The sequence below is a fragment of the Lynx rufus genome, unplaced genomic scaffold (assembly GCF_022079265.1).
Source record: "Lynx rufus isolate CCGP_SWC_20201006 ecotype Redwood Valley unplaced genomic scaffold, mLynRuf1.p SCAF_2, whole genome shotgun sequence".
NCBI lineage: Eukaryota > Metazoa > Chordata > Mammalia > Carnivora > Felidae > Lynx > Lynx rufus.
In genome coordinates this window covers 11,895,414-11,908,378 of record NW_025814834.1, presented here as the reverse complement: position 1 = coordinate 11,908,378, position 12,965 = coordinate 11,895,414, and the positions used below count along the sequence as shown (strand labels likewise).

The following is a 12,965-nucleotide window of genomic DNA, read 5'->3' as shown; positions in this document are numbered from 1 at the left end:
CAAGCCACTGCCACCGCACGCGGCGCGCACGTCCATCCCGGGGCGGCGAAGAGCGCGGAGGCGCGCAACTGAGCATGCGCAGAGGGAGGCTGGCCGGCCCGCTTTACGACCCTCCCTACCCCAGCCCCGCCCCGCCCGCTCTGCTGTGCGAGCCGCGGCGCGAGATCGCCCACGCTCCCTTCTCCCCGCCCTGTGGGTCCCGGGCACCCGGAGTGTTCGGTGTCTGGCGCCCGTGCGTGATGACGTACACGCGCGCCAAGACGTGGGGACGCAGGCGGGCCGTAGAGAGCGTGAGTTTCCGCGTCTGTTTGGCCTCCCTCGCGTCGCTGGTTCTGCCTGGTGTCGCTTCGCCCTTTCCCAGGGTCGTGGCACCGGGTTGGGAGCGGGTGCCGGGCGCCTCCAGTCGGCGCTTTCCCCGGGCCGGGCCGGGGAGCGGGGAGGGGGGGGGGGTTCGGGTTGGAGGCGCGCTTCCGCATTCTGGGCACCCTGGGCAAGTCCAAGAGGCGGAAGGGTGCTTCCCGCCGCGAGTCTACCGAGTCAACCGGGTTGGGGGTGGGGGGGAGGGTCCCGTCGTCTGCACCCTGTCTGATCCTGGTGACGACTGCCCTGGCAAGGATGTGCTCAGAGGATGGATGGGCTGGGCTCTGTGGGGGTTTTAAAAGCGTCCTTTCGAAAGCAGGAAGTTTAAAGTGACGTTGCATCATCAGCAACAACTTGCAGTTTCAGGTGCCGGGAGAATAACTTCGTTTCTCCCAGCAAGTGTGTGGCCGACACAACCCTAACCTAAAAAGCGGTGTTTCTCGTAATAGGGGATAGGAAATCCGCCTGTGAATGTAACCCTTTTTCTCGCCACACTTTAAAAACCTGTCCAAAAATGGATCACGTGCTTTCTTTTTTCCAAACTAAGCAATAACTTTTGAAGACAGGATTGCTTATTAGGAATTATTGTATAGTCATGACTTAATCATCGCGTTGTAGAGGTCTCTTTGCAGGACACTCAGTGACAGCTGTACTTTGCCTCTTTTAATTCTCTGCAATTACTTCTTAAAAGTCTGAAGTCCCACATTTCTTTCTCCCCCCCACCCCCAGTTCCAATAAACTGTAAAGACTTATAATTTGCTGCTGACACGGCAGCTTGGGAAGCAAGTAATTTTACAAAGAATAACGGTACATTGAGTTCCTAATTGTCCCCGGACTACTAGCTGCAGCATCACATGGGAACTTGTTGGAAATGCAAATTTTGGGATCTTATCTCAGACTTCAATCAGAAATCTATTCTAACATGTTTCCAGTGCATCCCAATGTACCTGGGTGCTTACAGTGTTAAGTATTGCTGTCATGATAAAGAGTTGCTCTTGTGAAGTCACAGAACGTACTTGGAATCCAGGTGAAGCCTTTCCTAGGTGTAAGATCTTGGGCAAGTTACTTAGAGGCTTCTTCACAGGGCTGTGAGTATTCAGTGTGAAAACGCAGGGAAAGTGTTTGAGACCCCTGGGTGGTTCACTTGGGTAAGCCTCTGACTTCTCTCAGGTCATGATCTCATGGTTTGTGAGTTTGAACCCCTCATCTGGTTCTGCACTGACAGCTTGCCAGCTCCAGCTCAGAGCCTGCTTCAGATTCTGTGTGTCCTTCTTTCCCTGCCTCTTCCCCGCTTGCACTGTCTCTCGTTCTCTCTCTCAAATGAACATTAAAAATTACAAAAAAAAATTGTATAAGTTAAATACACACATAGATTGTGCTGGAAGTATTTTCATGGGGTTAATTGTGAATTGCAGTGCCTGACTATTGTGACCACAGCTTACAGGGCATTTTGTTTATTTCTGGGTCCTAGTAATAGTCTGTATAATTAAGATCGTTGGATGCAGGATACTTAGTTGAAGATTATAGCAGTACGTGCTAATACCCACACTACTGGGGCTGTAGTCGTTTTTTGTTTCTTGTTTTTTGTTTTTTTAAAAGTAGATGTCCTGCCCAGTGTGGGGCTTGAACTCACTACTCTGCGATCAAGAGTCACATGCTGTACCCCCTGAACCAAGCAGGTGCCCCGGGACTGAGTATTTTTAAGAATGACATAACTAATTGTGTTAAGGAATGGTTTTTGGTGTTTCCAGCTTAATTATACCTTCTTTTGACCCAGAACTTGGTAAAGAAGTAGGGTGGATACCCAGAGTAAGCCTTAGCTATGGAGATGAGAGGTGTTAATGACTTGCAAGCAGAAGATGTTTCTGTGCTTATCTTTCTTTCCCATGTGGCACACAGCTCCACCAGCAGAGACCTCGTACTAACCACCCCCTGTACCTCTATTCTGGAAGCACTGTGGGACCAAGGTTAAGTGTGCCTTTCGCCTGCTGGGTTGTTTTTTTTTTTCCCCAGATTGTCAGTTGCAGTAACCTACAATTCTTCCCTTTTCAGGGGGCCAGTGTTGGGAGGGTGGGTGGCGATATTTAGGATTTGAGGCAGTTGCCATAAAACCTAAACTCATTCCAGTGTTGAGGAGTGTCACTGACTCACCATGGCATACACAACATGTCACTTTGATTAGAGCACACTGCTCCCGAACCACACCATGGCTCCTAGATACTGTGTGTCAGAGTTTTCAGATAAACATGAGTCACTTTGGATATCAGCTTCTACAAATAATTTTGTTAATACCACCGCTAAATTAACACTGTCCCATCACGAAACATTCAGTTTTCAATGGCCCCCACATTTTCTACTTCTCTGTATTAGAGCGGCAGACTTATAGTAGTGGTTTTGGTCACGTCGAACCTGCTTTGAACTTTGCCTCTGCTACTTAACTGAGTTCTTTAGACAAATTAACATCCTCTTAATTTCCTTTTTTATAAAGTAGAAGTCATGGTACGTACCTACCTCAGGACATTGCATTAAATGAAATAAAGTGCAAAACGTGAAGGCATAGAGGTTCAATAAATGCTGCATGTTGGGACAGGGGAGAAAAAGGTAGTTATCACCCCCAAACTTACCTCGTTTATTTCCTCATGCCATCTTAATAAATAAATAAATTTTTGTTATTAGCTAACTGTACTGCTTTTCTTTTCAAATGGTAAAATCCTGAAGTGAAGAGTCAAAGCTTTCACATTATTATGAGTGGGAGAAGGCAAACATGTGAAAAAGGTGAAAACTCTAAAACCTGGTAGAAAAAACACTATCTTCAGTTTGATCACCACAACAGAGCAACTTCCATAAATTGTTTTGGGTGTTTATTGGAACTTCAAGGTCCATTGAGCTTGAGGTCCATTGATTAATATTTAAGTATCTTCAGTTAGTTAACCAGGACAGTCAGCTAGAGAAGGGACAGGATGTTCCAGGAGATGGGACAGCACTGAAAACGCATTATACATTATGTATCATTTTTAAAAAAGTAATAATACCGTGTATTTTTGTCTATGTATTACATATGACTATGTGAGCGTGGAAAATACTTGAAAGGAGCCAGAGCAGGTCATAATTTTGCTTACTTGGCAATGTATTATAATATGGAGGTGGGGATAAGTAATCTAACGGTGGTACATTTATGTAAAGTTAGATACATGCATGTATGTGTAAACATTCTTTTTATAAACCATTTAAAAGAAATGATGCTTTAAAGAGATAGATTCCCTTTTATGCTGCATTTCTAATCATGTAAGCAGTGGTCTTTAGATTTTGTTTTTGTTTTTTGGTTTTTGTTTTTGTTTTGTTTTGTTTTTAGGAGGCAACCCTCTTTAGCTGAATCTTACCTGAAGAGCTCAGGAGCTGAGAGGCTTTAAGAGAGGTTGAAGGGCACAGTTCTGCCTGCTGGTGCTCATCTTGAATCTTTTGCGGTGACATTCTGAGGCATGTCGCTGGAACCCTGGAATCCAGGACATTGGGTGTGAAACTCTTCATCTGTGGGATAGAAATCCTCAAGAGATGAGTTCTCTCTAAGAAGTCCTTGCACTAAGAATTATTGTGAGTGAGATTCACAAACTTGTTCTGAAGACAGCTCCCAGGGTTTTCAGCCATGTCAGATGTGTGTATGACTTCTCATGCACAGGAGCAAGTGGCTGTTAAAAAAAGAGAAAGCATCCAGCCTCCAGTCTGGCCCGTACTTTACAAAATAGGAGTCTATGCACACGTTTTGAGAAGTCCTCTCAGTTTTTATTTTATTTTTTTGAGCCCTCTAAGCCATGACAGCTGTATCACTGTTAAAGCTATTTAATATTTTAACTGGCTGTTGTTTAGCATTACAGATGACTCGAGAAAAAAGAAACAAGAAGTCAGTGGAAATACATTACTTGTGTTTACAGTCCCTCTGTTTTTTGTTGTATGAAAGCAGCTGGTTTGCAATTTATATGGTAAAGGGTTTTTCTTAAGGAGTTAATTTTTAGTTAATAGTGAGCTTTCATAAGAAAAATAATCTCAAATGCTGAGTATTTGTCAGATTGTTATTAATAGGAGCGGTAGTAATATCACATTGTCTTTTTTCACACATTGAGGAGGGTTTCCTGGTGACAGCTGGAGTGTGGGGGAGGGGGAGTCACTTTCAATCAGCCAGCTGCTCTGTGCAACATCATGATGGCAATATTTCAAAGCCTGTGGGATAATTTTGGCTGTATTCAGAAAAGAAAATGTGTCAAATTTCTGGGAAGCGATAGATAGTGTACAAGAGCCGTATAAGAGCCCTTTGGGATCTAGATGATAGTCAACGAACAATGGTGTGCATTCAGGTTTGTGTGTTGGTGTTATTTTACCATCTAGTTTCTTGGACATTGTTACATGCACATCATAATTATAAAGCAATAAAGTCTAGTCCCATGGGGGGAAAGGCTCATTACTTTATGGAGAGGAAGGGAGATTGGAAAACAAACTTTGGGAGTGTGCTACGTGCTTTCACATAATATGCTATCTCATTTATTCTTCACAATGACTCCAGTAAGTAAGTGGAATTTTTCTCATCAATGGATAAAGAAGCAGACGCTCAGCAGGACTGATTATATGATTTGCCCAAGGCCACACACTAGTAAACAATGGCATCCATATTTGACCCCAAATCTGGCTTCAGCTCCAGGAATGTTCTCATTATACCAACAGCTGTTTCTGCATGGTGTAAACTTGCTTATGCATTTTTAATCCAAAGTCACAGTATCAGGATAGTTATGAATGAAATTTATATACATATTACAATGACTTCAACTTTATATAAATAATATATAGGGGTGTGTGTACGTGCTTGTGTCAGTCAATGTGTGATGGCAGCTCCTCCTAATTTTGGATTTTTTTTTTTCCTTGATGGAGTCTCTTGGGCAACACTGAAAGAAACTTTGCTACATTTTTTTATGTTACAGATACCAGCAATTCACAGTCATGGTTGTAATGAGTCCGTTTGATTCCAACTTTGAGCAAATGTAGGAATAAATACTGTGCCTACTGCCCATGTAGTCTCTTCCTTCGTACCAAAGTATTCAAGATTTCCTTGTTTCTTTCAAGGTATGTTAATTTTGTATCAAAGAGGGACTTTTTGGCTTTCCAGATTTTTAGCTTGTAGCTGTTATGTCTGCCAAGTGATGACTTAAATCCTGTGTGTGTGTGTGTGTGTGTGTGTGTGTGTGTGTGTGAGAGAGAGAGAGAGAGAGAGAGAGAGAGAGAGAGATGACTCTCCTGCTTTTGATGATGAGTTTCATGGATCATTTCATCTCCCTCCCCATTGCCCACGGGATAGTGCCTGCCCAGTATTTTCTTTCTTTCCTTCCCCCACACCCCATACAAATCCTTAAAACTTATTTTTGCTCTTTTGTAAACATTCTGTGCACATTTATATGCATTCATATTTTCATTCTTTATCGCACTGTAGTGTCACTGTATGTCTGCTCTCTAGACTGGTTGCCTGAAAGGACACTAATTCTCAGATATTTATTAAATGATACAGACAGTGAGATATAAAATTATATGCTCAATGCTTTTACTGCTATAGTTCCACATTCATTGGTTTTCTTCTTTGGGCTCACAATTAGAGAAATGTGATGACTGATGTGTGTTAATGAATTACATAATGGTGAAACACAGGTAAAGCCACAGAAAAGCATGCAGGATACTCCCATGATCCTTTCTAAAGGCTCTCAGGTTGAAGAAGCCTCTTATTCAGTTCCTTCCTTCCTTCCTTCCATTTTTCCTTCCTTCCTTCCTCCCTTCCTTTGTCTTTTCTTCCTTCCTCCTTCCTTGCTTTTCCCCTTCCTCTTTCCTTTGTTTTTTTTTTTTTTCATTTTGTTGATGAATCTAAATGATTCGTTGTCCCAAAGTCCTAGTCAGAAGTTTTCATCAAGTGGTAACATTTTATTAAATGGACAAACTAGTCTTATTTTCAGTGAAGAAAGGAAGGGAGTATAGTTTGAAAATCAATAATTAGATGTATTCTTTAAAATCATCAACCTTGTATAAATAGAAGACAAATTTTAGATCATCCATTTTTCCTTTTGTGATTACATTCTTCATCCAGGGTCCCAGTTTAAGTTTATTTATTTTTGAAAGAGAGACAGAGGGTGAGTGGGGGAGGAGCAGAGAGAGAGGGAGACACAGAATCCAAAGCAGGCTCCAGGCTCTGAGCTGTCAGCACAGAGCCTGATATGGGGCTCAAACTCATGAACTGTGAGATCATGACCTGAGCTAAAGTCGGACATTCACCGACTGAGCCACCCAGCTTCCCCAACCAGTGTCCAAGTTTAGACACTTAGTAGATGACTTTGAGAGGACTTTGCCTTATTTATGCAGAAGTTGCTCTTGTTCTCACGTCCTTAGCCAGCTGTGCTCTTCTCTCTCTAGGAATAGCATGGCTGGAACAGACCTTTGAGATACTGCTTCTATATGCATCATGTTTTGGTTCTCCCACGGACTCGAGTGAGGTACCAGGAGATGAGAGCTGGTGATGCTTGAATGAGACTAGGGTCTGCTTGCCAGCCCTTGGCAAATGTAGCGTTTTGGGGAGTGTTCTTTGCAAACAACAGAAAGTGAGTTAACTGGTATCCAGATAGCTTATTCGAAAACAAGAGATTTGTTGGAAGTCAATGGATAGCTCAGAGAATCAACAGAAAACCAAACAACCAAGCCTTGGTAAAGGAGAGTAGCCAGGTGAGCTCTCAAGGTTTGGGTAGACTCAGTGGACTTGAAGGATATCTTTAGGTTAAGGCTCCGAATATCAGTTCCAGGTGTTGTTGGTCTTTGTATCTCTGCACAGGTTTTAGATTCCAGGGAGAGAGTTATTATTCCAACTCTGGTCACCATCACCCTTGAATCAGTGTGGGAAAGGAAAAGTTGACTCCCCTCCTCCCACCACCTCCCCACCAGGACCACATCCGGTAAGGCTGGGAGGCAACTTCCTGTTCCTGAAAGAATGAAGTATTGATGCTGTCCGGCAGGCCAAAGCTCCAAGCCGACCCCACCACCTGCTGCTTAGTGGCCGTCCCATGTGCTTTGTGGGCACATAAACAGCATCTCTGAAGTCAGGCGTGCTCCTCTCCCCCTTGACTGGTTCCTGTGCTGGGAGGATTTCAGTCACATGAATAATTCATTACCAGTTCTTACACAGAGATTAAATGGGGGGATGGCGAGCACTTTTTCATGGACTTTAGGCAGATAAACAAAGAAATCTGGCACAGAGCAAAGGTGAGCATGGAATTTACTTGAATCCTCTAGAAGGGAGTGATGGGGAGTATTGCAGCTCTGCATGTGTCTCCGGGTTAAGGACCTACGTCTGAAGGGCTGTCAGTCGGAGAACTTTAATGAGCCCTCATTACACTAAGACGTGTAGTCTGTGAGAGAAGGGACCGACTTATGATTGATACTGGAAATCATAAGTGGTGAAGGATCACAATTGGAGTTGGCACTAATTTCCCCTCACCGTGGAGCAAAAGTCAAGATTATATACAAAATCCAGTGGTTTCATTTTTTTCATGTATAAAGATAATATAATCCTTTCTGTTAAGACTATAACACTCTAAAAAGGAGCAAAGAAAATAAAAATTTTGCCATCTAACATATTGAAATTTTTTTTGGAAAGACTCATTAAATTCTCAAATTATCAGATCATGTTGACGGGAACTCTGGTTTGAGACTTTGTTATAAAATTTATTTTAATTAAAAAATAGTTCCTACTTTGATGTGCCTACCACGTACCCCATCATACTGTTTTCAAAATGTACGTGGACTTGAATCATATAATATAGTTTAAACAGTGGATCATAGAAAGCCAAGAAAAATGCTAATTGGTTACTCAGTTATAAAAATACTTGAAAGGTATTTAAAATTTTTAATCTTAGGTCTTTATTTGTTTATATGGATTAAAAACACTATCACTTCCCAATTTATGATTTGATACACGTAATATCATTTAATCCTCATGAAACCCAGTGAACCTGTATTATGTCCTTTTACAGGTGAGAAACTGGTGATCAAATACATTTTCTAAGGCATATTGTAGAGCTCTCACCAAAGACCACGCCCTTAAGGACTGTCCTATACTACATACGTGTATATTGCTGGCCCCGTATATCTTTTTGACAAAAAGCATTGGGACGTTTCTTTTCCCAAAGCCTGTTTACCCTGTTTCCTGACAACTTCGTTATGTTCAGAAACTGTTCAGATGTGTTATATCAGCCATCACCTTGTGCTTCTGTTTGCTGTGAATGCGGCAGCAGCTCCCACGTTGCAGCTGTATGCCCTGTGAAGCCTTTTGTCCTTTATGTCTGAGAGTAGCCTGACAACCTTTCATGTTGAATTCAGCAAGATTGCTTTTTATTTAACAAAGCTGAGTGTTGCTTTCTAGGTGAAAAATAATTAAATGCTTTTAAAGATGTATTTGATTAACTGGAAGCTGATCTGTGTAAATTAATTATAACTATAATGATGTCATAGCCTTGTCTTTTGTTATTAACCAGGTAATTGACCAGAAGTTTGGAAGCTTATTGTAACTGACAGTTAGTGGTTTGACCTTGTGTGCTGTCTAGAAGTGCAACATGCATGATGCATGTAAATGCAGTTTTTTTTTCACTGAGCTGCATGTATTGTCAGAGCATCTGATCCTGGGTTCTTATTTTTACTCTTCCCTTCTTTGCAGAAATTGCTACACTCGAACTAGATATTATCCTGATCTCTCTTACTGAAAGCATCTTGCCAAACACAAATGTGGTCCTTGAGTAATTATAATCAGAGATAATCATTGGCACACTAAGAACATATGATCAAGTAAACAAATGCCAAGATTAAAGGAATCTTGATTTTAAATTCCATGTGAGGGAAGGCAGAACAACTTTTTGTAGAGAAGACATTAAGAGGAAAAGTAAGGGCATATTTGACAGGTTGAGAGAGAATTTGTCCCCTCTTACTCTGCTTTGTCCAAGGAAGGTCAGGGCATGCATTTTAAATCTTTGAGTGATGGGAGCCTCTAACTTTGGTGAGTTGGTTTAAGGATGGGATTGTAAGAATAAAACATGGAGTGGAAGTGAATAATAATGGCTGACAAGCAGCACTTCTTAGGTTAGCTGACCTCCCTCCCACACACTTTATGCTGGTGGTATAGTCAGCTATGCCAGAATGGGACACAGGCATTCCTCAAATCCTCATGCTGTGCAAAATCATGTAATAAAAACCACAGGGCTTATGGTGCAAATGGTGGCTGGAGCAAAACACTCACAAAACTTTGTCAGTTGTACGTTAAAAAAAAAAAAAAAGGAACCTAATAAAATGGTAGCACGGTCACACGTGTTAAATGGTTAAGAAATACATAACTACTACAATAAATATGGTACTTTGCCTTCAAAAAATCCTGAACTTTGCTTGTGAAAGTGGTTGTCAGAGGATTGGAGCTAGTGAATTATTGTCAGGTGGTAGTAGAAGGATTATCAGAAGTGGAAGGTAAGTTGTAACTGCAGATGTGATGGTGTAACTCGTAATATACTCTCTGATCTCAGGTAGGTGGTAGATGTTTGAGGTATGTAATTGGGTGCATTTGGTGAATTTCTGTGTAGCTTTCTTCAGCTGGGTGCAGTTTTCTGCTTTCACCTAATGCTTCTTGGGGATGAAATTGCGCGTAATCAAATGCGAAATTTGCATTATGTTCTGTTGTTCCCTGAATATTAATTGCATTTGAACACATTTGCTTGTTATAAAGCAAGCACTATAGCAGAGCTGACCAGGCTAATTAACTTCTACTTCTCTAATGTAGTTCGAGCATTTACGCTAACAGCACATGCATGCTGTTTCCTGTCTTAAAAATATCTTTCCTTTTTTCCACTTTCTGTTTTTCAAACCCAGGTGCAAGGGAGGTATTCTCTGATTTGGACTGACATAACATTTCTATACTGGCACATACTTGTACATTATTTTCCTGTTTTTAAAACGGGCTGGGTTCAGAAATGACACAAGACACAAGTAAACGCGGAGGAAACAACTAAATGGCCAAGTGGTTCTCAGCAGGAAAAAGCATATCCATTTATTAGGAGAGATTAAGCCTCTTCTAGCTCTGATGGGATTTTGCACAAGGAGCAGTGAGTTTGAATGATGTTTTACAATAATGTGAAGATGATTCCTATGTGACAGTCCCTTGGGTGAGACCGATGTCAAGTCTTCTAATAATATGAAGGTGCATTTATGCAGAAGTCATTCTTCAAAGGCAAAGTGAATGATGTGACCATGATTTTGGAGATTTGGTAAAACACGGGGCTAAGAGTTGAGATAGTGCTCCTTTATTCGAGCAATTTTTAAAAGGTAGAAAAGATATTTTTTCCTCTCTGTGGCTTGTCAGATTAAACCTTACTTTGTAGGACAGGACTGGGGGAGATGGCAGAATGCTAACCAGGGTGCACTTCACACCTGTTTCCCCCCCCCCCCCCCCCCGCAGACCCACACTTTCCAGAGTCCTAGCCAGCAAAGTGCCTGGCCCTGGTGGGAGAAAGTCAGAGAAGGCCTGGAAGGCTTTTGATCCTCTGGTTCTCTCTTTGTATAGCATAGCATATATATATTCCACAGTGAGAAAAAAACAACATTTAGGTTATTGTTACTTTTTTGTCTTTAACTTGATTTTTAAAATTGATTTTTTGTTTTTGTTGGCTATGACTGTGATAGTTACCAAAAGAAGTGGGGTATTTGAGTGTTACTTTGTATTACTTTCTTAAATATAGATCAACAAATTGTCTTGTATCAAGAAAACAATTAGATTTGGGGTGCCTGGGTGGCTTAAGTCAGTTGTGTGACTTCAGCTCAGGTCACATGATCTTGCAGTCCATGAGTTCAAGCCCTACGTTGGGCTCTGTGCTGACAGCTCAGAGCCTGGGACCTGCTTCAGATTCTGTGTCTCCCTCTCTCTCTGCTCTTCCCCCACTCATGCTCTGTCTTTCTCTCTGTCTTTCAAAAATAAATAAATGTTAAAAAAATTTAAAAAACGAAAACACTTAGGTTTGATAGAGTAAAAGTTTCCTGTAGTGAGATTTTCTATATTTGAAATAATTTCAAAATTCATATACATTTTGGTATGTTTAATGGAAGTCATCAACTGCCCTTTCTTGGGAAAGACTATTCTTTATGCTGAGATTATGTCCTTCCTAATTTTTTTGGTGGTCAAGTATCATATCTTTTATTGAAAGACAGGTGATTTCTTATTTCAGCTCTGACATGTAAAGAGTTTGGAAATTGTCATCCCTGTCCTCACAACAGGACAAAAGCTGAACAAACTGAAAATCAAGATTTCATAGATCTGTCAGAGAACTGAAGATATAAGGCAGACTGTCACCCCCAAATCTTAGAGGCTCATATTGAAAGTCATAGTCAAGTTCATTCCTGTAGGAGAGGAAAAAATTCTGTTCCCTTCTATGCTCCTGGGTTCTCCAGTTGGAGCCCTGTAAACCAGACTGACAGAAGACAGATCAGCAAGAGAAAAACAAAACAAGTTTATTAGCATGTGTGTTGTGTATACATTTGGGAGTACACAGAGATGAGTAACTCAGGGGGATGGTTAGAACTTGGGCTTATATAGCATTTTAACAAAAGAACAACACGTTCGTGGAGAAGTGACAAGTCAAAGGAAAAGGACTTTAAGTTTCTGTAGAAGGCAAATATGTGGGGCAATTAATGGAAGATATGAGCTAGTTAGCAAAGTTTGTTATGTATATTTCATGGGTGTCCAATCAAAGGTTGTCCCAGATTAACTTTTGTGTTTCCTTGAAGATACGGAGGGGAATGCCTGCAAATTCATGTCCACCTCTTAAGTAAATAGAAGAGGGCAAAGAACTTTACTTATATCTGCTTCTTCTCAATTGCCTTCAGCTCAAAAAAAATCTTCATGCCAAGTAGCATATATTGGTGGCATATTCTGCTTCCCTGCAATTAGCTTGCTTGGAACTGAGGTCACTGAAGGTAGTAACTATTAGAACTATTTAAATGGTAACTTCCATGATTTGCTGGAGTCTAAGTGTAGACTATCTTGAGAGTTAAAAACTCTCAGCTTTTCTGCAGACAAACCTGACTCATCATTTCATTTTAATAACAGAGACTAGAGCCGGATTATATCGTGGTTAAAATTTCTGCTTGTCTGTAAAATGGGGAAATAATAATAACTGCCTGTTCATAAAGTTTGGAGGATCGAATGGGATACGTGAAATAAAACTAAGAATTTAGGAATGAGTTTGGTGTCTTTATCTAAAGGAAAACAACCCGTGGATTGGGAGGTACAGTGCCTAACAAGCAGTGAACACTCTTCTTTGAGGATTTTGGGCAAGCCGGAATGTGATAGGACATTACAAGGGGCAATGTGGAAGCGGGGCATGATTGGCTAGGGGGCGGGGATATCCTGATGAGGCTGGTGTGTTCTGTTTTCTAGGGTAAGATAAGGTAGCTGCAGCTAAAATGGAGGATCGTTAGTGGTGGTCAGGTTTCCTTGACGGTAAGGCGTTTCTTGTAAGTGCAGGCTGGCTGAGGTCTAGGTTTGTGATCTGGGTCAG

At 41.4% G+C, this 12,965-nt stretch overlaps 1 protein-coding gene across 7 annotated transcripts in view; it reads left to right on the top strand.

Moving 5' to 3' along the window:
* The first annotated feature begins 202 nt into the window (after positions 1–202).
* RHBDD1 (rhomboid domain containing 1) overlaps positions 203–12,965 on the top strand; it is a 140,036-nt gene continuing 127,273 nt past the window's right edge. For 2 of the 7 annotated variants that reach the window (XR_006962799.1, XM_047084174.1), the window contains exons 1-2: positions 3,734–3,951; positions 5,328–5,469. The gene's annotated coding sequence lies outside the window, so the exon portion shown is untranslated. Of the gene's footprint in view, positions 291–3,731; positions 3,952–5,327; positions 5,470–12,965 lie in introns of those variants that run through there. The other 5 variants (XM_047084169.1, XM_047084172.1, XM_047084168.1 and 2 more) reach the window with 5 other exon arrangements.